This window comes from Callithrix jacchus, chromosome 4 (genome assembly GCF_049354715.1).
Source record: "Callithrix jacchus isolate 240 chromosome 4, calJac240_pri, whole genome shotgun sequence".
Taxonomy (NCBI): Eukaryota; Metazoa; Chordata; class Mammalia; order Primates; family Cebidae; genus Callithrix; species Callithrix jacchus.
In genome coordinates, this window is record NC_133505.1 from 158,098,623 (window position 1) to 158,124,164 (window position 25,542).

At 42.3% G+C, this 25,542-nt stretch overlaps 1 protein-coding gene and 1 pseudogene across 1 annotated transcript in view; one reads left to right on the forward strand and one right to left on the reverse strand.

Annotated features, from left to right (window-relative positions):
* The window catches only part of AKAP12 (A-kinase anchoring protein 12), a 110,404-nt gene that overhangs the window by 16,111 nt on the left and 68,751 nt on the right, over positions 1-25,542 (forward strand). The window lies entirely within an intron of this gene.
* LOC118153309 (U6 spliceosomal RNA) lies at positions 17,644-17,744 on the reverse strand (annotated as a pseudogene).

Here is a 25,542-nt window from a genome sequence, read left to right on the forward strand (position 1 = left end):
GCATGATCTCGGCTCACTGCAACCTCTGCCTCCTGGATTCAAGCAATTCTCCTGCCTCAGCCTCCTGAGTAGCTGGGCTTACAGGTGGTGCACACCACCATGCCCAGCTAATTTTTGTATTTTTAGTAGAGATGGGGTTTCATCATGTTGATCAGACTGGTCTCGAACTCTTGACCTCGTGATCCTCCCACCTCGGCCTCCCAAAGTGCTGGGATTTTAGGCGTGAGCCACTGTGCCCAGCCTATAGAACTAATTTCTATGGTACATAATTGCTTCTAGGTCTAACCCTCCTGGGGCAAGCCACGTTATGCCTACAAACTCTCCCTTAACCGTATTTTTTGGGGCCAGAGACAATCAGGTCACTGTGGAGTAAAAAGCTGTAGATTATTGTGTTCCTCAAACCCTCTGCCGCTCCTACAGTGAATACTGGAGGTATTGTAACTGTATGTGAACTTGAACAAAGATCAGGGGAAGGTCACACAGAGCCTTCTTGAATGGAGTTGCAAATTCTTCCTCTGGCAAATAGAAGTAAAGGGAAATGTCACGAATTTGTTGCTTTTTATGGTCATGAAGAGGGAAAAATCCCCAAAGCTTATGATTCCTTGACCGTGAGCTGCCCAGCTGGCTTTTTTCAGCATTGGAGAAGAACTTGAGAAGGACACTGATTTATTTTTTTCTCGAGTCTAATCACTGACAGTTTCATAGAAAAGCAAATGACTATACACTGTGCCCAGCCTGTATTCTGAGACTATAACTAAACTAAACTTTTAAGAAGGTTGTTCCTTTGTAAAACCTAAAAATCAATGTAGGGCTATTCTTGTCAGATTACTTTTGGCCATATAAAGAGAAATAGCTCAATCTACCGATTCTTGCTTCTTCGTAAATATCTACTAAACTATATATTTTATTTATTTATTTATTTAAGACAGAGTCTTGCTCTGTTGCCCAGGCTGGAGTGCAGTGGTACAGTCTTGGCTCCTGGGTTCAAGCAATTCTCCTGCCTCGGCCACCTGAGTAGCCGGGATTGTAAGTGTATGCTACCACATCAGCTAATTTTTGTATTTTTAGTAGAGACAGGGTTTCACCATGTTAGTCAGGCTGGTCTTGAACTCCTGAGCTCAAGTGATTGGCCCACCTTAGCCTCCCAAAGTGCTGGGATTACAGGTGTGAACCACTGTGCCCAGCCTGTATATACATAAATTGTTTTTTTTTTTTTTTGAGATGGAGTCTCCCTCTGTTGCTCAGGCTGGAGTGCAGTGGTGCAGTCTCAGCTCACTGCAACCTCTGAGTTCAAGCAATTCTCCCGCCTCAGCCTCCCGAGTAGCTGGTATTATAGGCATCCGCCACCATGCTTGGCTAATTTTTTGTATTTTTAGTAGAGACGACATTTCACCATGTTGGCTGGGCTGGTCTGGAACTCCTGACCTCAGGTGATCCGCCTAGGCCTCCCAAAGTGCTGGAATCATCTTGCAGAATGGTGTCACTGCCTTCCCCTGGCCAAGTTAGAAATCTGGCACTCACTCTTCCTTTCACTTCCCAGCCAGTCATGAAGTACTATTGGTTCTAGTTCTGCTCCTCAGATCTTTTCCTCATTCTCCAAATTTAATTATCCTGTGCAATATGCCACAACATTGGAGTTCAAACCCGTCTTCCTTTGACTCCATTTTTCTCTGTGCATGACTGCTTTGTCGATGTGATAGTTAGAAAGTGGAAGCACCCTGGAGCCCTGCGACCTAGGACCCTCTGTTTATACTCCCCCAGACTTTTCCCAAACTCATTCTTCCAGCCATGCACCCGTGCATTTCCTTATCCTTCACTTCCCAAGTTGCATCTTGAGGGTTGGCATCTAAAAACCAATGGTTTGTCCAGGTGCGGTGGCTCACACCTATAATCCCAGCACTTTGGGAGGCCGAGGCAGGCAGATCACCTGAGGTCAGGAGTTCAAGACCAGCCTGGCCAACTGGTAAAACCCTGTCTCTACAAAAATACAAAAAATTAGCTGGGTTCTGCTCATGTGAGGTCAAAAAAAAAAAGATTAGCTGGGCATGATGGCAGGTGCTCTAATCCCAGCTACTCAGAGGCTGAGGCGGGAGAATTGCTTGAATCCAGGAGATGGAGGTGGCAGTGAGCCAAGATTGTGCCATTGTACTCCAGCCTGGGCAACAGAGTGAGACTCTGCTTCAAAAAAAAAAAAAAAAAAAAGTTTATGTTTTAGGGACAAAGTTAAATTTATACTTGTAAATCAAGGCTTTTTTTTTTTTTTTTTTTGCAATAGCTTTACTGAGATGTCACTCACCATATAGTTCACCCCTTTAAACTATACAGATCAGTAAGTTTTAGTAATCAAAGCATTCCTAGTTGAAAAGTGTTACTGAACATCTGGAAGCAGAGATTTGTTAACTGGTCTGACTTATGTTCATACAACTGCCCAAAACTTTTCCTTCACAGGAATTCAGCTAGTCCATTCTAAAAATTGTCCGAAAATCAAAATGTAGGAAGGGAACTGCTATTGCTATTTGAACTTTAAATAGTCGCTGTAGGGATATAGTGACCCAGGTAATCAATTAGCTAAACTGATCTCAATCCAGTAGATTTAAAACATAACAGAAGAAAATCAACTTGAAAAAATAAAGTAGAAGAAAATTAACTTGGCCAGGAGCAGTGGCTCATGCCTGTAATCCCAGCACTTTGGGAGGCCAAGGTGGGTGGATCACCTGAAGTAGGGAGTTTGAGACCATCCTGGCCAACACCCCGTCTCTACTAAAAATACAGAAATTAGCCAGGCACGGTGGCACAAGGCTGTAATCCCAGCTACTTGGGAGGCTGAGGCAGGAGAATTGCTTGAGCCCGGGAGGCAGAGGTTGCAGTGAGCTGAGATTGCGCCATTGCACTCCAGCCTGGGTGACAGAGTGAGACTCCATCTCAAAGAAAAAAAACGGAAAATAAACTTCAACACACAGTATTATACCTTTAGGAAAAAAGGACCACTTAGTTTAAATTCAGGATTTTACCATTCAAGAATAATAATGCTTGTTAAAAATCTAATGGTACATGCAAAGGTGTCCTTTTCCATCCATCCCTCATCAGTGTCTTGCCAGAGGAACCGTAGTTAATGGTGATGATAATATCCTTCCTGGCCTATAGCTGATTACTCAACAACTGTGTGAGAAAAGAAATTGGTGGTCGTTAGGAGTCAGTGTGGGTTCACTAAGGGTGAACCCAACCATCAAATTTATGTAATATTCTTTTTGTTCTTCCTTTAGTTGGTCTTTTTGTTGTAGTTTTCAGATTCCTGGACTGTAGGATTTGGGGGACTGGACTGATGATGGTGATTCTGGATTTCACTGAAGTGATTTGACAAAATTGAGTGATTCAGCAGCTCTGCCTAAAAGTGGACTAGTCAAAAGTATCTGGAATAAACGTAATTGATCCTCCTGCTCAGAGGTGTCTGCTATAAAACTCTACCTGGCCTTGCCTGGGCCAATACTTTATCAACTTGCATGAGAAGTGAAGACAGATATCTCAAAGAGACAAATGATTAAAAAAAAAAAAGTGAAAAGTTAGGATAGATAGCTAATGCTGGATCACATATTTTTCTCTTCTTTCTTGTCATCTTTAATAATATTAATTATGTTCTGTCATTGCTTATTTCTTTCACTACTCCTATTTAAATATTTTTAAAACTTAGATACGGTGCTGGCATTTTGTTATAAAGAGGAGAGACAGCGTTAGCTCTCAGGGCAGTGGAGCAGCAGACTTGAAGACAGTATAAGAAAGAGGAAGGCACTGAGTCAGTGGAAGGACAGGGAAAAGGAATCTGGATAGGCCAGAAGAAAAGCACCCTGATGAAATGCATCGGTTCCTGTGCATTTTAGAAGACTGAATTATAAACCAATTTGGCAACATGTCTCACCATATAAATGTTCGTATCCTTTGCTCCAGTGCTCCTAGTTCTGGAAATTCAATAAATAAATAACACAGGGGAAGGAAAACTGCATTCCATCAAATGTTTCTTACAAATGTTTACCATAGCCTTGTTGAAGATGTTGAAAGATCAGTTCAGTGAATCATGCATGGTACATACACCGATCATCGTCATACAGGGGCACAGGAGAATTTTTAGCTGCTTGGAGAAATGACTATGGCTGTGAAATGGGAAAATATGCAGAACTGTATTCCACAATAGTAACTGTATTTAAAAAATCCATGTATGTGGCTAAAGGTTGAAAGAGAACATGGAAATCACAAGGTGTGGGAATGACCGGGTTTTAGATCATTTCATCTGTTCAAAACTTTCATTTTCCTCTCTTGAGATTTTGTAAAAACCAGCAGATGGATCAACAGGGGAGGGAATTGAGGATGAGGGAGAATCTAGCCTGTAAGTAGTCGAGGAGGTTAAAAAGCTGGGAGTTTCATTGATTTTATATTCACTGTAATCTCAACTGTGAGGGGGTGGCTAATACAGAGCATTTTAACTAGACTCTTCTGCTGAATTAATAGAAATAACACCATACTGTTGTTTGCACCTGTCTGGACTATTGTACTTAGTTCTCACAGGCACATTTTAATGTCAGGCATTGCTGCATTAAAGTCAGACGTATAGATTTTGGTCCTTAAAAGACTCATGCACATTTTCAGTTATTTGAGAGACAGCTGTCAAAGCACCAGCACACACATCACAGTGTGAAGAGTCCCCAGAATGCCAAACGCTGGCCAACGGAGAGAGGGTTGGGTGTGGAATAGGGTTATTGGGTGGTTTTCAGAGCACCAATTCATTTCCTCTGACAATTTTGGCAAAGACAGTCATAGATCTGTAGAACAAACAAGATTTTATGTCTGTAGTTATTATTGACCATTTCTATTCCCTGTTTTCAGGACCTATTATATTTCTAGAACACAGCCATAAAAAGACACCATAGCTATGTATCACTATTGTTAATGAAGGCCTTTCTTTCTTTTTTTTTGAGACGGAGTTTTGCTCTTATTGCCCAGGCTGGAGTGCAGTGGTGCAATCTTGGCTCACCGCAACCTCCGTCTCCCAGGTTTAAGCAATTCTCCTGCCTCACTCAGCCTCCGGAGTAGCTGGGATTACAGGCTTGCACCACCACCCCTGGCTAATTTTGTATTTTTAGTGGAGACGAGGTTTATTCATGTTGGTCAGGCTGTTCTCGAACTTCCAACCTCAGGTGATCTGCCCGCTTCGGCCTCCCAAATCAGGCACCCAAACCTGTCTCTCTCTCGGCGTTGGCTGATAGAGTGAGCTAAGAGGTCATCGAGCTTGCGCCCTCTTCAGTTGCTCTGGCTCCTACGAATCCTCCTTGAGCGACACCTTCCTGCCTGACAGATGCCACACCCCTCCGTCGCCAACTCCCATTTTATCTTTTTCTAAGCTGGATCTAGGAACCCTCATGGGACCGACAAGTAACCATTATTAAAACAGTGTGACTATATGTTCTCAAATATATGTATTTAAGGCAAAAATAACTCTTGGCAGCTGTATAAAACTAGATTTAGCATGAATCTGTTCTTTTTGCTTACAAGGAAAGATAAGACTTCTAACCAAATACCCATATTATATGGAAACTTCAATTCTATGTAATGTTTCCATTTTGGAAAAGACCTTTGGGGGTTTTTTTGTTTGGGTTTTTTTAATTCGTTAAGACAGATTCTCACTGTGTCACCCAGGCTGGAGTGCAGCAGCGTGATCTCAGTTCACTGCAGCCTCTGCCTCCTGGGTTCAAGTGATTCTCCTGCCTCAGCCTCCCTAGTTAGCTGGGACTACAGGCAGTGCCACCATGCCGGACTAATTTTTGTATTTTTAGTAAAGACGGGTTTCACCATGTTGGCCAGGCTGGTCTGGAATTCCTGTCCTCAGGCAGTCCACCTGCCTTGGCCTCCAAAATTGCTGGGATGACAGGCCTGAGCCACCTCTCCCAGTGTGGGTTTTTTGGTTTGTTTTTTGTTTTGCTTTTTTAAAATCAACATCTAAAGCCTTCCTTTACTATTACAGAGGGGAAATGGAAAATTAGGCTTAGACCAAGTGTGAGAAACATTTAACATCTAATGATTAAATCTGATAGTCAAGATGAAAGATGTTGAGTCTTAGGTGAAATCTTTCTCATAAAAGTTTTCTGCAGATCTTTGAATATAGACAGTACCAGTGGCTTTTTTAAAATTTGGGGACAGGTTTTTTTTTAATGTAGCTGTCGCCCGTTCGTAACTGGCCCATTCAAGGATGGATGATAATCCCAAAATGTCAGCAGCATTTTCAGGTTGGTGTGTGTGTGTTTCCATATTATATTTTTTTCTAAAATTTTTATTATTTAGCACAGAGTTTTTTTCAAAGCACTTCAGACTTGTGGGTCATCCTGTTAGGTCTTTTCCAAGTTTAGTGGAAAAGGAACTTCTTTCTATCATAAGAATTTGCCAAGACATCTGGGGAGGATTTCATAATTAAAGAATGTATTTTATTTCCTTTGGGAATCAACACCACTTGAATCTGATTTGTCATGACATTTTACTGTTGCTCAACTCAAGAGGCATTGTAGTCCTTGTTTGTGATTAATAGGAAATGAATATACGGGAGCAGATACATTTGCCCCAGGAAAATATCTCTGGATCACTTTGCCTCTGAGCACTTTTTTTGCCTCTAAGATATCTTCCTAGTCTTAGTTACTGGAAAATGATTAATTGTTCCAGGCTTTTCAGATACTTTATTAAGATAATAATTCACATACCATACAATTCACCATTTAAAGTGTACAACTCAGGCCGGGCATGGTGCCTCACGCCTGTAATCCCAGCACTTTGTGAGGCTGGTGGATCACAAGGTCAGGAGTTCAAGACCAGCCTGGCCAACATGGTGAAACCCCGTCTCTACTAAAAATATAAAAATTATCTGGCGTGGTGGCGGGCGCCTGTAATCCCAGCTACTCAGGAGGCTGAGGCAGAGAATTGCTTGAACCTGGGAGGTGGAGGTTGCAGTGAGCCAAGATTGTGCCACTGTACTCCAGCCTAGGCAACAGAGCAAGACTCAGTTTCAAAAAAAAAAGTGTACAACTGAGTGGTTTTTAGCATGTTTACAGAGTTACGTAACTGTCATGACCTTAGAACATTTTCACTCCTTAAAGAAACCCCATGCCCATTCGTAGTCACTCTATTTCCCACTTTCCTCATTCCCAGTGACCACAGAGCTACTTTCTGTCTCTCTACAAATTTGCCTATTCTGGACATTTTATATAAATGGAATCATACAACATGTGGCCTTTTGTGCCTGGCTTTCATTTATTGTAGTGTTTGCAAAATTCATCCATGTTATAGCATACATCAGTCCATCCTGTTTTTTTAACTGCTGTATACTATTCCACTGTCTGGATATATCCTACATTTTATTTATCCATGCAGCAGTTAATAGACATTAACATTGGGATCGTTTCCACCTTTTGGCTATCATGAATAATCTTGCTCTGAGCACTAGTGTACAATTTGCCTGAACATAAATGTTTTCATTTCTCTTGGGTATTTATCTGGAAATGAAATTGCTATTTGTTAACTGTTTGTTTAGCCTCTTGAGAAACTAGCAGACTTTTCCAAAGCAGCTGCACCCTTTCACATTCTAGCCAGCAGTGTATGAGGGTTCCGGTTTCTCCACATCCTTGATAGCACTTGTTATCTGCCCTTCTGGTGACAGACATCCTCGTGAGTGTGAAGTGCTATCTCATTGTGGGATGGATGTGCGTTTCCCTGATGGCTAATCGTGTGGATCCCTTTTGATTTTAGTGAATGAAATATCTGGTATTCTCATACACCAAAGTAAAGCTAAAAATTAAAAATGACTTCTGAAATGAGTGTGTATGTCACAGACATTGTGATGAATCCAAGTGAGCCTCATGCAGTCTCAGTAATTGAAGCATACTTCTCTGGCTTCTGAATAATAGTTCTTAGAGTCCTGATTTAGTATTTAGATAAAGAATTACTGCTTCTAGTTTGGGGAGTTAATTGCTAGAATAATAAAATGTCTCCATGGTGGGGAGGGGTGGCGGTGGGGAGGTTTGCTGGTGGATGGTTATGTGTGTTTCCCACCAAATATGCGGAAGCGGTTTCTTCCGTTAGTTACAGGTCAGTTTCGTGTTGCCGCCTTTGCTTTCTTTCTCTTATTTGCATCTTTTTTGTCGTTGTTGAACTCTTTTAGAGTAAGTTAGATATCAGACACTTGACTCCTAGAGAGTTCAGCATTGTCTCCTGGGAATACATTCCTACGTTCTTCTGTTTACCCCCAGTGCCGATATCACAACTGAGAAACTATTTTTTTTTGAGACATGGTCTCATTCTGTCACCCAAGTTAGAGTACAATGGCATGATCTCAGCTTACTGCAACCTCTGCCTCCCAGTCTCACATGATCCTCTCACCTCAGCCTCTGGAGTAACTGGGAATACAGGTGTGTGCTACCATCCCCAGCTAATTTTTTTATTTATTGTGGAGATGAGGTCTCATTATGTTGCCCAGGCTGGTCTCGAACTCCTGAGCTCAAGCAATCCACCCTCCTCGGCCTCCCAAAGTGCTGGGATTGCAGGTGTGAGCCACTATACCCCACCCCTGGCCCACAGCTGAAAATTTTTATTTTGTTTATTTATGTATTTGTTTATTTTTGAGACAGAGTTTTGGCTCTGTCACCCAGGCTGGAGTGCAATGGTGAGATTTTGGCTCACTGCAACCTCCACCTCCTGAGTTCAAGTGATTCTCCTGCCTTAGCTTCCTGAGTAGCTGCAACTACAGGTGCCTGCCACCATGCCCAGCTGGTTTTTGTATTTTTAGTGGACAGGGGTTTTACTATGTTCGCCAGGATGGTCTTGAACTCCTAACCACAAATGATCCACCCACTTTGGCCTCCCAAAGTGTTGGGATTATAGGTGCGAGCCACCGCACCCAGTCCAACATTAATTTAATAATATCATCTAAGTTAGAGTCCGTATTCAAACTTCCTCTGTTATTCTTAAGTATATTTTATACCTGCTTTAAAAATTGGGTCCTGGCCAGGAATGGTGGCTCATGCTGTAATCCCAGCACTTTGTGGGGCTGAGGTGGGATGATTACTTGAAGTGAGGAGTCCAAGACTAGCCTGGGCAGTATAATGAGACTCGATCTCTACAGAAAAATGCAAAAAATTAGCCCAGTGTAGTGGCACTTGCCTGTAGTCCTAGCTACTCAGGAGGCCCAGGAGGAAGGATCCCTTGAACCAGGGAGTTCGAGGCTGCAGTGAGCTATGATTACACCACTGCATTCCAGCCTGAGTGAGACCCTCTCTACTAAAAAAAAAGGAGGGGAGTGCAGCATATGATCAAAGTTCCCAAATTGCATTTGGTTATGTTTCTTTTCTAGTTTCATAAGCTAGAATACTCCCTTTGCCTTCCTGTTTTTCATAAGATGATAGATACATAGATTGATTGATTGATTGATTGATTGAGATGGATCAATCTGTCACTGAGGCTGAAGTACTGTGGTGCGATCTCAGCTCACTGCAACCTCGGCTCCCTGAAACCTCTGCCTCTCGGGTTCAAATAATTCTCCTGCCTCAGCCTCCCGAGTAGCTGGGATTACAGGCACTTGCCACCACACCTGGTTCATTTTTGTATTTTTAGTAGAGACAGGGTTTTATCATGTTGGCCAGGCTGGTCTCTAACTCCTAACCTCAAGTGATCCACCCGCCTTGGCCTCCCAAAATGCTGGGATTACAGGCATTACTCACCTCACCCAGCCCATGAAATTTATTTTTATGAAGAGCCCAGTTGTCTTACGTAGTGGATTTGTCAGATTTATCTATGGTTAGATGCAGGCTGGACGCTCTTAGCAAGAATACCACCTGAGTCATGGTGCGGTGATAGTTGAGTTCTTATTGTTGTACCACACCAGCAGTCACAGACAGTGCCTGGCCCTCCCATAACTGGTGATGCTGAGCTTAGTGTTTGATGCTTTATTTATTTATTAATTTTTTTAGATGGGAATCTTGCCCCATCACCCAGGCTGGAATGCAGTGGTGAGATCTCGGCTCACTGGAGGTGAGACGTCCACCTCCCAGGTTCAAGCAGTCCTCCTGCCTCAGCAATTCTTCTCCCAAGTAGCTGAGACCACAGGCATGGGCCACCATGCCCAGCTAATTCTTATATTCTTAGTAGAGATGGGGTTTCACCATGTTGGCCAGGCTGGTCTTGAACTCCTGACCTCAGGTGATCTGCCTGCTTTGGCCTCTCAAAGTGCTGGGATTACAGGCATGAGCCACCCTGCCCAGCCTGTTCGATGGTTATAAGGCATGCGTTTCCCTTATAAGCATCGAACAGGCTGGGCAGGGTCAATGTGGTAGTTTGATACTGGTGATTCCATTGCCAATATTTTTATGTCCAATGATGACTAGCCTGAATCATTGCGAAATGGTGACTTTCTCATCTGTTATTCTTTCTACATTTCTTTATCTGGCATTCTTCTGTATAGCTGAGCTTTTTCCTTTTACCCTCATCTCCCCCTTTGTTTTCCCCTTAAAGTTAAACATCTTTTTCTAACAATGAAGTTATTAAGCCTATTTCCAACTTTTATGTCAAACTTAAGGAAAGAGACCTCCAGCAGCAAAGACTCTTTTGGTAGACATATTTATTAGAGAAAGAGTGGCTAGGTGATTATTGTCAGACTAGTTAAAAGAATGAGGTCATGGCCAGGCTTGGTAACTTATGCCTGTAATCTCAGCACTTTGGGAGGCCGAGGTAGGTGGATCACCTGAGGTCAGGAGTTTAAGACCAGCCTGGCCAACATGGTGAAACCCCATCTCTACAAAAATAAAAAAAAATTTTTTTAAAGGAATGAGGTCAAAATGGTTTCCTTCATTTCTTTTTTCTTTCTTTTTTTTTTTTTTTGAGACAGGATCTTGCTCTTTCATCCAGCCTGGAGTGCAGTGGCATGATCTTGATGGTCTTGGCTCACTGCAACCTCTGCCTCCTGGGCTCAGGCAATCCTTTCACCTCAGCTTCCCAGGTAGCTGGGACTAAAGGCGCATGCCACTATGCCTTGCTAATTTTTGTATTTTTTGTGGAGATTGAGTTACCGCATTGCCCAGGCTGGTCTGGGACTCCTGGGCTCAAGAAATCCACTTGCTTCCGTCTTCCAAAGTGTTGGGACTACAGGCGTGAGCAACTGCACCCCGCCTACCTTCAGTTTCTGAAGGTCACCTGGCGGGTGTGGTGTTGGTGGAGGAGGTGGGAGGGGCTGGGTAGCAGGCAAGTAGTTTAAAGTTATAGATCGTGATTTCATTAAAATGTATCAGAAACATATTGTCAGGTATGTTTTCCTGAAGAAGTCAGGAATTAACTTATGCAAAAACAAGTTTTGTCTGGTAAAATAAAAAATAAAAGTTCTGTCCTTAGTAAGGTTAGGGATCTTTAAGCATTATAAGTATGGAAATTGGAAATTATAGAAAGATTTAAAAATATAACAAAAAACAAATTCCTATTTAACACAACCATTATCACTTTTGTGTGTTCTTAGAAAAAAAGAGTGTTTGTGAGTTGGGGGCATTTCACAATTTTATAGGCAGTTGCTGACTTCAAAGGCATTTTTAAAAACTCAAGGTCATAGAAACAATAGTATAAAAATGGAGGTAAGAATTCTAACTGTCACTGGGCTAGGCTCATTCCTATAATCCCAGCACTTTTGGAGGCCGAGTGTCACTTGCACTCCAGCCTGGGTGAAAGAGTGAGACCCTGTCTCAAAAAAAAAAAAATTTTTTGTTTTAAATTATAATTGTTTGCCAGGTACAGTGCTCATGCCTGTAATTCTAGTGCTTTGGGAGGCTGAGGCAGGTGTGCTCAGGAGTTCAAGACCAGCCTGGGCAACATGGGGAAACCCTGTCTCTACTAAAATACAAAAAAATCAGTCAGGCATGGCGGTGTGTGCCTGTAGTTCCAGCTACTTGGGAGGCTCAGGCAGGAGAATTGCTAGAACATGGGAGGCAGAGGTTGCAGTGAGCAGAGATCATGCCACTGTACTCCAGCCTGGGCGACAGAGTGAGACTCCACCTCAAAAAAAAAAAAAAAAAAAAATTGCAATTGTTCTCACAAACCTGTCTTGACCCATATGTGATGATGTGGTGATACTGATTATCCTCCCCAGCCACTGTTTCTGCTCCCCAACAAGGGATCTAAACCATCTTTCCTCCCAGCTCTTGCTTACTGTGTCTGGAAAACACATTTAAAAGGCTAGAGGTTTGCATTTGAGAGAGGCTGGGGCTTGGAGGTGTCTCTGGAGTTTAAAAGGCTGAGGTTGCCAATGGTATTTGCTTTCAGGATGTTGAGCCCTCAGAGTAATAGATGCCCTAAAATTATATATTTTCCATGTAGAAAAGGGGGAAAAATCTGTAGAAGAATGGATTATGAAAAACAAACCCACCCTCCAAGGAGGTGGTCAACAAAACAGCGTGACTGAGACCTTGACTCAAATTCCGTGATAGGAGACATCGCCTTTCTCACGTTCATATTTTGTTGTAGAAGACATTTGGATGAATCACTGACAGTCTATTTTTGTACTAATGGCTTTATACATTTTACATTGATTCAGGAATTTGGATGTTAAAAATGAGAAATCTACGATGGCATGATCACTGGAAGGAGTAGGTTTTTGGGAATTATTTTCCTACCATCTGTTGTTAGCAGGACCACCTGCGTATCATTTTCCTTCCACCAAATGTATGACTTAGCCGCCAAGTGTTGCCTTTGTATTTCCACTCCAGTGTGGGATTGCAGAAAGGCTGCTTTAATTCTTATTTTTGTTGAATGGTTTTATGCTGATTAAATTAATAGAATCCCTCATTGACCTGGAATATTGTTCTTATCATCTAGACATCTAGACTGGTTTCATTTAATTGGTTAGCATTTATCTTTGCAGAAAGAAAATAGCTGGTAAATAAAAATTAGATTGAACATGATTGTTAATAGATGTCACTGCCCACCATTTGTTTGCTTTGGTCTAACAGTTGTTGGTTAACAAATTAATCGGACTGGAAATTTGTGTATAAACGTACATCTGGTATAGCGTTGAGCCTAAAGAGACCTTGAAATACAATTTCAGTACAGAACAAAAAGTCTTGTACTGAAAGGAAAAATCTCTCCACGTTCCTGAACACCTTTTTCTACACAAAAAGATCTTGAATAAAATTTAAATGTAGCAAAGCTAAAATGATGCCGAAGTTCATTTTAATAACACGGTGTCCTGCCAGTTGTAGTCCCTGATTGCAAGTGCTTGCCACTAGAGCCAGGAATGAGTGGCACATTTAGATTCCTTCCTCCAGGAATTTGATTCATGTTGGAAAGTGATGAAGGCGTTTTCATAGCTGCTAGTACATTCGGTTGCATGTTTGTGTTTTTTAATGATTTTTTTTTTTTTCTGCATCAACCCATCAAAACCTGTCTGTGGTTTTTGCTTAGGGCTATAATGGTATTGAGAAAGGATGGCTAATTAGAGTAACTTTGCTTAGTCAGCGGTCTGGCAGTAGAAAGGGATTCGGTTCCTCCAGTGCTGACCAGCCTTGCAGTCACTGTGGATGGAGGCTCTGCCAGCCTAGCACAAAGAGAAGCCAGAGCAGCTGGGAGTGGCTCCAGGAGCACCAGACACCAGGGGATCCAAGACGTGAAGAAACTGATGTATTTATTATTTATTTATTTGCCTGTTCCCCCCTAGCAACTCGCTGATTGCGCTTTATCACAATTGTATGCTTTTATGAATGATTTATCTCGCCCATTGGTCCCTCTGTCCCTTTTTCCTGATTTATTTATTTAGTAGTAAGAATACAAGGGGACTTGTCCTTTAAGTCTATCTTTTATGGAATGGGATGGAAGGACTGAGTTTTTCTTGGTAGTTTGAGGTGGAATTCTTTGTGTATGCATCTCCACGGGCAAATAATCAATGGAAGCAATTTCAATCAAATCTCGCTCTTGGTCATTTAGTTAACAAGAAAACAAACAAACCTAAGGGCAAATACAACAACCTATGCAACCTTGAAGATACCGAAGAAAATGAATAGGAATCCATCCTTTCCTAGGGGTAATTACTTCTGCAGCTGTTTAAAGGTGGGTTTCTACACTGGGGCTCCAGATGTCCACTGTAGCAGATGGAGATTTTGAGCAAATGTCTGAAAATGGCTATTGATTAATGAGGTTGCAAGATACTTTTGTCACTTATGAATGTTACTTGGATGGGAGGCTTATTAAGCAATATGTATGCTCTTGATTTAAAGACAGCCTGGATTGTACCTTTTGCGGGAGTGGAGTGATAACCACAACTATAGACAAAAATCCTCGTTTCTCTCTCTATTCCTCTTTAAGAGGTGTTTTTAAAATGCAAAATGCATGGAAAAGGGTTTCTAAACATCTAGACATTTCCAATAGGAGAACTTTGTAGAACTGAAATAATTGGAAACAATACATGCTAAATTCCTTTACCTCAAAATTTGGTGCTTGGTAAATGATAGCTGTTTAATAGATATTTATTGAATGAGTTAACTATTAGAGCTTACAAAATGATCAGGTTTAAACCTGCAAGCAGACTCTTGCCTCCTATTTAGCATTTTCTTTGGTAATCTTATATTTTAATAGGAATATAAATTCTGTTTTTTTATTTAGCTTTTTTCTTTTGTTCATCTTCAACAAATATAAAAGACATTTTCAATGCAAATAAGAATATAAGCAGGAACAAATTTTAAGAGTAATGTATGGATTTTGTAAGGATTTACTCTTCAACTGTATTGGTTCTTCTGGTGCTGGTGTTTTTCCTAATGTTAAATACAGCATTAATCATTGAAATACACAAGATATGTTACATCTTCCCTTTTCAGATCCTTAGGGAATAGTTACTAGATGTGTGTGTGTGTTTAATTTTTTTCTAGCCAGAAAGATCTGTTTTGTCTTACTATTGTGGAAGGGAAGTAATAGAATTTGTCCTCTTTTATATTTAAAATCTACCATGATGAAAATGTTATCACTTGGTATGTGATAAAAAGCAAAAAAAAAAAAAAACCACTTAGCATGGTAAAAAGTTCATGAATTAATTTTTTATTAACCTTCTTTGAGTCTATAATGTATTGATGTGGATGGATTTACAATGAAAGGGAATTCAGATGTTGTGGGGTTTTTTTCTTTGTTTGGTTTTTTTTTTTTTGGTGTTGTTGAGACCAAGTTTGCTCTGTCACCCAGGCTCCAGTAAAGTGGCATGATCTCAGCTCACTGCAACCTTTACCTCCCGGGTTCAAGCGATTATCCTGCCTCAGCCTCCTGAGTAGCTGGGGTTACAGGCACTCACCACCACACTCAGATAATTGTTTTGTTAATTAATTTATTTATTTATTTTTAAGACGGAGTCTCGCTCTGTCACCCAGGCTGGAGTGCAGTGGTGCAATCTCGGCACCACTCCCGGGTTCAAGTGATTCTCCTGCCTTAGCCTCCTGAGTAGCCGGGAGTACAGGGGTGCTCCACCACACCCAGCTAATTTTTTTTATTTTTAGTAGAGATGGGGTTTCACCATGTTGGTCAGGCTCATCTCGAACTCCTGATCTCATGATCTGCCCATCTGGGCCTCCCAAAGTGCTGGGATTACAGGCATGAGTCACCATGCCTGGCCGTGTCGTGTATTTTTATCAAAAAAGAATCAAAACATCGTAAATCTAGTTGGCATCCAGTTTCTGGGAGGTTCTGTTCTTTGAACACAGTTGTATTGGAGATGACTTTCCCTCTGCAATGATGTTATTGGTACTGCAATTAATAAAAGGTAGTGTCCAGTTCTTAACTTAGCCTAGAACAATGGCTTTTAAAGTGTTCTTCGTTAAAACTTACTTCATTTGTATTTTCTAAAATTCCTGGAATAAATTGTTCAATAAGCAGTCACAGTGGATTGAAATTGAGAAGACACCTGGAGTGTCACGCCCAGAACCTGATTCAGACTTTGGAAGACGTTCACTGTGGTTTTAGTGCTTTACAAGATTGTCTTCCCTGGTCTCATCAAAGTGTTATCTTTTTTAAAGAAAGTAGGGATAGAGAAGGAATTTCTCTGGTATGGTTTCTAATCCTAACCAGGTCTGTGACTCTGGGCAAGTAACATCCTTTCACGACTTGGTCTCATCAGTGTCATGGAAGGAACTGTTTTAGATGATCTTGAAGAACAGCTCTTCGGGTTTTAAATGTGTGTGTGTATATGTGTGTGTGTGTGTGTGTGTGTGTGTGTGATTAAGAATGGTGAGCTTATTTATAGACAACTCTCCTTGATCTAGGAAAAAATGTATAGCAGTTTTTAATATATATGCAAGAAGAAACAAGAAATATATGCTAAAGGATAAACATAGGAAAAATCTGACCATGAAGGAGGCATTCTATTTAAACATTTCTAAAATTTATTTTCTCTCTCTCTCTCTCTTTTTTTTCTTCCTGAGACGGAGTCTTGCTTTGTTGCCCAGGCTGGAGTGCACTGGCGTGATCTCAGCTCACTGCAACCTCTGCCTCCCAGGTTCAAGTGAGTCTCCTGCTTCAGCCTCCGGAGTAGCTCGAACTACAGATGCGTGCCACCACGCTCAACTAATTTTTGTATTTTTAGTAGAGACGGAGTTTCGCCATATTGGCCGGGCTGGTCTTGAACTGTTGACCTCAGGTGATCTGCCCGCCTTGGCCTGACAAAGTTCTGGGATTACAGGTGTGAGCTACCTGACCCAGCCGTCTCTTTCTTTTAAAATAAACATTTAACACCATTCATTGAGACAATTGTCTCCATCCTGTTTCTATTATTTAAATACCTCAATGAGTAGCGGCATGCACCTGTAGTCCTAGCTACTGTGGGGAGGCTGAAGTGGGGGGATTGTGTGAGCCTAGGGGGTCGAGGCTGGAGTGAGCTAATGATCGCATTGGGCCACTGCACTCCATCCTGGATGATGGAGTGAGGCCGGTCTCGTTGAAAAAGTAAATAAATAAGCAAGTGAAAGCAAACTTGAAACATTTTTAAATAAAAAAAAAAATTTTAAGCATAAAAGTTGTGTATTGTCATTGTGCAAATGCCACCACATAAGAAAAATAGTTCCTTCATTCACTCTTGTTATTGTCTTCTGAGAGTTTTCTTATATACACACACAAACATATCCTCTCTGGTGTTTGTTTTTTTTAAAAAAAATATGCATGTAGATAATACTATTATGCAACTTGCCCTTTTCACTCAGTAGGAAATCATAAGCACCTTTGGTTCAGTATACACAGACCTGGCTCACTGCTTAATGGCTACCTGTTCAGTGACATGGATACACTCTGATTTATTTAACCAGTCTCTTTACTGATTGACATTTAAGTGATTCTGATGGTTTCCTATTACAAGTAATGCTGAAATGAACATCTTTTCATATATAATATAAATATAACTTTCATATGTAAAATGAAACTTATGTATAATATTCATTTATGCTCGTGCAAATGTTTCTATAGGCCTAATTCCTGGCTGAAAGGGAATACCCCACCATTCTACCCTTTTCTATATGATAAATTTGACACATTCACTTGTTAATCAAAGAATGACTTAAGTATCAAAATATGCTTAATGCATTCAGCTTTCAATAGCTCATAGCACACACTGTATATAAAAATAGGGAATGCTTTACAAATTTGGGTCTCATCTTTGCATAGAGGCCGTGCTAATCTCTGTATCATTTCCATGTTAGTGTCTGCCAAACCAAATGAGCGCTCTTTTCTCTTTTTTTTTTTTTTGAGAAAGGATCCTTCTCTTGTCACCCAGGCTGGAGGGACACAATCATACCTCTAAGTCCTGGGCTCAATCAGCCTCCCACTTCAGCACCCCCAGTAGCCGGGACTACAGTTGTGGGCTACCATGCCCAGCTCTTTTAAAAAAAATTGTAATATTAGATCCTTTACAGACTACTCACAAGGCCCCATTTTGGCAATCATATTTCACAAACCTTTGACTTTTGACCGAGTCGCAGTTAGCTTGAAAGACTCCCATTTTGCTTTCACTTAGAGAATTACCATTCCTTGTGTGTGATTCTAAAGATAAATGACCGTTATCAAGGCCATGTTTTCCATTTGCCAGGGAGCACATTGGCAGCTTCTTTCCATTCTGCAGGAAGTGGCTTTGTTTCTGTGCTTTCCTCCTGTTATTTCCTTAGGGTAAACATCTAGGCTTCATGCATCGTGGAAAGGGCATGTACATGGTGGTCAGGATGTGGGTTTGAATCCCCAGCTCAGCCACTTACATTAGATAAGTGACTTTTAACTTGCGAGCCTCCCTCTGCAAACTGGATAGAAGGTTGCTAAAGAACATGTGTTTACAAGTTGTGCTCATCTTGATGCTACTGAGAACAAATGAGTGTTGAGATTTGGCCATGCCAGCGATATTGGTAGTGTTACTTTGACAGGTGAAGGATGGTGTTTTAAATTTGTTTTGACTTTTGCATTTCTATAATTTAGGGGAATAGCTAACCATAATTCCGTAACTCTGTGTTGATTTGCTAATTTAATTTCAGGTTATGAGCAGATTTATTGCCCACTTTGTCTTTGGGGTCTTCTTATATGCTTCAGATCTCATGGTTGATATTTTGACATTTGCAAGAAGTTCTCCTGCATGTAGGGAATAGCTTTCTAGGTAAAGCCCCCAAATCCTAACCGAACCCATTGTATCTTGATGATGCTATATAGAATTTTAAGACTTGGAATTGGGGCATTCTTTGTGAGGTTAGGACCCAATTTCCTGTGGGTTCATTCTTTTCTCCACACACATTTGTTTTATTGTTTATTGAGACAAGGTCTTGCTCTGGTCGCCCAGGCTGGAGTGCAGTGGTGCTCACTGCAGCCTCAACTTCCAGGGCTCAGGTGATCTTTCTGCCTCAGCCTCCTGAGTAACTAGGAATACAGGCCTACACCATACCCTCCCTTCCCCAACACCCAGCTAATTTTAAGTTTTGTTGTAGGGGTGAGGTCTCCCTATATTGCCCAAGCTGATCAAGCACCTGGCCTCTGGAGATCCTCCCACCCTGGCCTCCCAAGGCAAGTGCAGTCTGGCACGATCTCCCATGCCTGAATGTGTGATGCCAGAGTGGTCTGTCCTCTCTTCTTGTTCCTGCTCTCAGCTGCCCATACATCTTTTTTTTTCTTCTGAGATGGAGTCTTGCTCTGTTGCTCAGGCTGCAGTGCAGTGGCATGATTTTGGCTCACTGCCACCTCGGCCTCCTGGGTTTAAGTGATTCTCCTGCCTCAGCCTCCTGAGTAGCTGGGACTACAGGCACGTGCCACCACGCCTGGCTAATTTTTGTGTTTTTCGTAGAGACGAGGTTTTGCCATGTTGGCCATGCTGGTCTCGAGCTCCTGACCTCAGGTGACTCACCCACCTCGGCCTCCAAAGTACTGGGATTACAGGCATGAGCCACCATTCCTGGCCTGTCCATACATGTTAAGGGACCTCCAGCTCACACATGGGGGTTTTCCAGCCCACATATCCAACCTTCACCAAAACAAATGCCCTTTAACCCTTTGGTCCAGAGGTACGCAGGGAAGAGGCTTGCATAAGCCCTGACAGCTCCAAATCTTGGGCCCCCAGGACAGATGGGATGTTAATTTTAGGAAGGTTTGCCCTTCTGGTTGCTGCGGGGGAAGGATGTAGCCAGAGGAGGGCCAGAATGGGGTTCTCCGAAGTGCGTGGCTCTGCCTGGGTCTCATGGGATCACCGCTCGTAGGGATTCTTTGAAGCAATTGCTTATTCTCTGATTTCTCTTGTCTATTGATTTAATAATGTTTTCTCTGCTGTCTGCCTATCAGCTTATTCATTTCTGATTACTCTCAAGGTTCAGGCTGGTCAAACTTGAAATCATTAATTATATAATATGTGTTATGTGTAAAGCGCTAGGTTTGTAAGAAAGTTTCTATCTTCATCTTCGTGGAGTTTAGACTTTTATCTTGGCTTAGCTCTTGCTAATTTTCCACAGCATAGCCTGCACTCATGTTGTGAAAAAATTTAGATGACTGTTGAAGAACATTCAGGATTTCTGTCTTACTTCTCAGCCCAGGACTGAGCCTTTATGAAAGAGGGTAGCAGGAGATTTTAGAAAAGTGGAGGCCTTGGTGTAAGGAGGCTGGGCTCTGTTTAATGATGGTGAGGAGGTACACTTTAGGAGCTAAAGGAGACCAGCATGACAGATTGAGCGTTAAGACGGAACTTAACAAGAGGCGCTCAGAGACAGGGAGATCAGCTCTTAGGATACTGCATTAAATCAACCATGAAATGCTAAAGAGTGAACTAGGGCAGAAATCAAGTGATGGGTACAGACAGCATTGAAAACAAAAGAAATGATAGGGCTTGAGGGAGCCTTTGCATGAGGATGACCAAGATGCAGAAAAGCCCAGACGATCTCCAGGTTTCTAGGCTTTTCCAACTAGGATGTTAATTCTTTGCCCGAAAAAGAGTATTATCAAGCAAAGACACGGTCTCACTGTTGACCCACAAAATGGAGGGACACGGTAACAAAAGCAATGATTTGTTCTCTGTAATACTAATGGCGGTACTGACTCAGGTGCTGTCCTAAGCACTCTGTACACTTGTGATAGACATTATAAATCCCCATTGCATCAATGAGGAAGGAGGCACCTAGAGGTCAAGGAACCTTACAAGTAGGGCATCTTCTCAAGGTGAGGCGTTCTGATCAGAGAATGCCTAAGAGAAGGACAGTCAGAAAGACAGAATTCAGTACAAAGACAGAAAGCCCGGCTGGGCGCGGTGGCTCACACCTATAATCCCAGCACTTTCAGAGGCCAAGGCAGGTGGATCGTCTTAGCTTGGGAGTTCAAGACCAGCCTGACCAACATGATGAAACCCTGTCTCTACTAAAAATACAAAAATTAGCCGGGCATGGTGGCATATGCCTGTAATCCCAGATACTCAGGAGGCTGAGGCAGGAGAACTGCTTGTACCTGGGAGGTGGAGGTTGCAGTAAGCCAAGATTGCACCATTGCACTCCAGGGGGATGAGAGCGAGACTTTGTCTTGAAAAAAAAAAAAAAAAAAAAAAAAAAAGACAAAGCCCACTGTTAAAAGCAATAGTCAGGTGTTTTTCTGAGAACTCAGAAGCTGTCACTGACATAACCCAGCCTCAAATCCAGGAGTCATTCTTTTTCCATTGGTAAGTCCTCATCTCCAAAGATATTTCACATCGACTCATCCTGTCCACAAGGCCTTCCCTGGCTTCATCTCTCTCTGCACGGACACAGCAGCAGCCCCCCTGCCTGCAGCTCGGTCTCCTTCAGCTCCTCTTTTGCAGGCAGATTGGTGGTTTGGGGGTTTTTAGGGTCTGTCTGTGCTTAATTTATATCTGGTAAAGCGAGCAAGTCCTAAGTGTACATGCAAGTAATCCTCTCCCAGGTTAGGCTGGAGAACATGGCCAGCACCCCAGAAGCCTCTCTTGCATCTCCTTCTGGTTATTGCCCCCCAAGAGGTAATCACAGTCTGACTTCGGTCTGCACAGATCAGCATTGTACATTGTTCGCCATGTATGTAGCGATCTTCTAAACCTGCACGTTGAGTCATGCCGTTACCAGCCCTCCTGGCATCATTCCCGCATTGCACTCTTTGCCATTGCCTGACATGAGATCAAGAAGAACACATGGCTGGGCGCGGTGGAACACACCTGTAATCCCGGCACTTTGGGAGGCTGAGGTGGGAGGATCACTTGAGTCCAGGAGTTTGAGACCAATCTAGGCAACATGGTGAAACTCCATCTCTACGAAAAATGCAAAAACATTAGCCGGGTGTGGCGGTGTGTGCCTGTAGTCCCTGTAACCTGTGGCTCTGAGGCAGGAGGATTGCTTGAGCCTGAGAGGTCAAAACTGCAGTGAGCCATAACTGAGCTACTGCAGTCCAGCCTGGGCAAAGAGCAAGACCCTGTCTCACGCAAACCCAAACCAAAAACAAAGAACACATGGCAGTGTCTTCTTTCTCTCTTATCTGCCCTTGGTACTTTTTGCCCGTACAGATCCAGCTCAAAACTCAGCTTTTTTATCATACACTTTCTCTTTTGTTTTTGAGAGTCTTGCACTGTCACCCGGCTGGAGTGCAATGGCTCACCTCAACTTCCGCCTCCCGAGTTCAAGCAGTTCTCCTGCTTCAGCCTCTTTAGTAGCTGGGATTACAGGTACCCTCTACCATGCCTGGCTAATTTTTTGTATTTTTAGTAGAGGCAGGGTTTCAGCATGTTGGACAGGCTGGTCTCGAACTCCTGACCTCATGATCTGCCCACCTAGGCCTCTCAAAGTGCTGGGATTACAGGCAAGAGCCACTGTGCCTGGACCACTTGATCATATCAATGGAACTGACAGGGACCACTCCCTGTTAGTACTATGTGTCTTAGTACTTGCTGTCTTCCGTGTGTGGCCCTTCCTTTTGACTTGATGTATCCAGATGACATAGGAACCCATCAGAGGGATTAATCAAGTGTCGAATAATGCTTGGGGACCCTGCATGGAACTGAAGCTTTTGCAAAATGATGAACATTCAGAGGCTTTGGAGAGTGAACTTGGAGGTCAACAAAGAGGATGAAATGTGAGATGTAGTATGAGCATGTGGGGTCTGGACCGAAAGATTCAGGCACTTTATCTTAGGAATAATTAATGCGAAGAACATGATTTATGAAGCAACAGAGTGGGGAGTGTAAGACTAATGATCCATTGTAAAAACTTAATATCAAAGCAAATATATTGTCCCCTCAGTCCCCAGAAGCAATAACTGGAAACAGTTTTAGAAGACATAGTCTAATCTAATTGATATAAAAACTTTTCACTCTCAAAACTATTTTTCCCATTGTCATAGGAATGGATACCAAATCATGTTTTTCTGCCTTGGAAGTGATTCACATTACTGAGTTTTCCATTGGACTATTTTTTTTCCTTGCCAGGAGGTACACATCAAAGAACTGCATTTCACTGTGTGTGTGTGTGTGTGTGTGCGCATGGATGTGTGTTTGTGTGTGCATGTGTGTGTATGTCTTTTTCAAACTGCTGACTACCAAGAGCTTATCATTCTCAATGGTGAGTTTATGGAAAAGATGAAAAGATGATTTTTTTTTAAGAAGAATAACCAGAAAGTTTGAGACAACTGAGTATTGTAGCAAAGTTCTTTTTTGCAATAACTTCTCTGGTTATAATATCTTGGGTTAGAAAAAAAATCAATTTCATGCAGAAAAGCGGGGAGGATTATGTAAACAAAGAATGTTTAAAGTATTACAGTCTATCATTTGGGTGAGTTGTGGAGGGGAAAGGAAGTCATTTGTACAGTTTGTCTGATGAAGAAATAAATATATTTTCCAGTTTCTAAGATAATCTGTGTATGCTGTGAATTTAAAGTACATCATTTCCTGTAAGTCAGTATTTGGTTCAAAAGGTGCAAAGGCTTTATGCTCATCTACATCCACCACATGATTATCTTCTGGAGGTGATTTTTTTTTTTTTTTAGGCAGAGTTTCACCCTTGTTGCCCAGGCTGGAGTGCAGTGGGATGATCTCGGCTCACTGCAACCTCTGTCTCCTGAGTTCAAGCCATTCTCCTGCCTCAGCCTCCTGAGTAGCAAGGATTACAGGTGTATGCCACCACCCCAGGCTAGTTTTTTTGTATTTTTAGGAGAGATGGTGTTTCACCATATTTGCCAGGATGGTCTCAATCTCCTGACCTTGCGATCTGCTTGCCTCGGCCTCCCAATATACGCTTTTTCTTTTTTGAGACAGAGTTTCACTCTTGTCGACTAGGCTGGAGTGCAATGGCACAATCTCGGCTTGCTGCAGTCTCTGCCTCCTGAGTTCAAGTGATTCTCCTGCCTCAGCCTCCCAAGAAGCTGGGATTACAGGGGTGCCACCACGTCTGGCTAATTTTTTTGTGTGTTTTTAGTAGTATTTTTATTATTTTTTTTGTATTTTTATATATTTAGTTTCTCCATGTTGGCCAGGCTGGTCTCAAACTCCTGACCTCAGATGATCCGCCCGCTTCGGCCTCCCAAAGTTCTGGGATTACAGGCATGAGCCACTGCACCCGGCCCTGGAGGTGATAATTTTCTTGAAAGATTAAGGCAACAGCAATTTTGAGAGTGAGTCACTGATGGGACACTTGTTTAGTGAAAGCCCTTTTTCCTTCAGAAACAAACTTGCTTTAGTAATAGCATCAGGCTAAACACGCTTCGTTTGCATTTCAAATAAAGCTGGTAGGAAGGCTGGCACCTGTCTGCCCCATCTCTGTGCTCTTACTATACAAATATGCTCTACTTTGCTTGCTGTCAAGGTTCAAGATCCATAACAGCAGGGAGGGGGCATTTCCCAGAAGCCCACACGGCTTCATGAGGAAGCGCCACCCCTCGCTGGATGGGGCATCGGCTTGCATTCTTAGGAAACAAAGCAAAACAAAGAAACTCTCCCTTTCTAGTCACTCAGATGTGAGTATTGGAGACTGATTCACTAGCTGTTATAGTCTAGACTTCTGGAAATCATTTAGTTTGCTTATGGATCTTGAACGAAGTGGTTAAGCAATGAATCGGTTCCACTGAGGTGTCTGTCGTTAATTATTTAAGCACATGTGGACTCAACAAGCCACTTTGTACTCTGTCTCCAGGTGTCAAATCGGAGTGACTAGCCCCTCATGACTGAGTCCTGAATGTGATCTGAGTCAGAGAAGGTCAGAGCTCAAGAGAGTTCAGGTCTTTTACAGAACAGAACAATCAGTGGAGAACCAAAGCTACCACTGTTGACTTGACCAAGGTCCCACAGTTGTTGGGGTGGCAGCAATGGGAGTAAATATATTTTCTTTTTCTATTTTGATTTCATTTTATTTTTTTGAGAAGGGGTCTTGCTCTGTCACCCAGGCTGGAGTACAGTGGCACAACCACAGCTCACTGCAGCCTCAGTATCCTTGGGCTCAGGCGATCCTCCCATTTCAGCCTCCTGAGTAGCTGGGACTACAGACATGAGTCAGCACACCCAGCTAATTTTTGTATTTTTTGTAGAGATGAGATTTCGCCATGTTGCTCAGGCTGGTCTCTAACTCCTGGACTGAAGCTATCTGCCCACCCTGGCCTTGGAAAGTGCTAGGATCACAGGTGTGAGCCACCTACAATGAGGAACACTTACACTGTTGGTGGGAGTGTAAATTAGTTCAACCATTGTGCAAGACAGCGTGGCAATTCCTCAAGGATCTAGAACCAGAAATACCTTTTGACCCATCAATCCCATCACTCGGTATATACCCAAAGGATTATAAAGGATTATAAATCATTGATAAAGACACAGGCACACATACATTTATTGCAGCACTATTTCCAATAGCAAAGACTTGGAACCAACCCAGTGCCCATCAATGATAGACTAGACAAAGAAAATGTGGCACGTATACACCATGGAATACTATGCAGCCATGTTTATGTCCTTTGCAGGGACATGGATAAAGCTGGAAACCATCGTTCTCAGCAAACTAACACAGAAACAGAAAACCGAACACCACATGT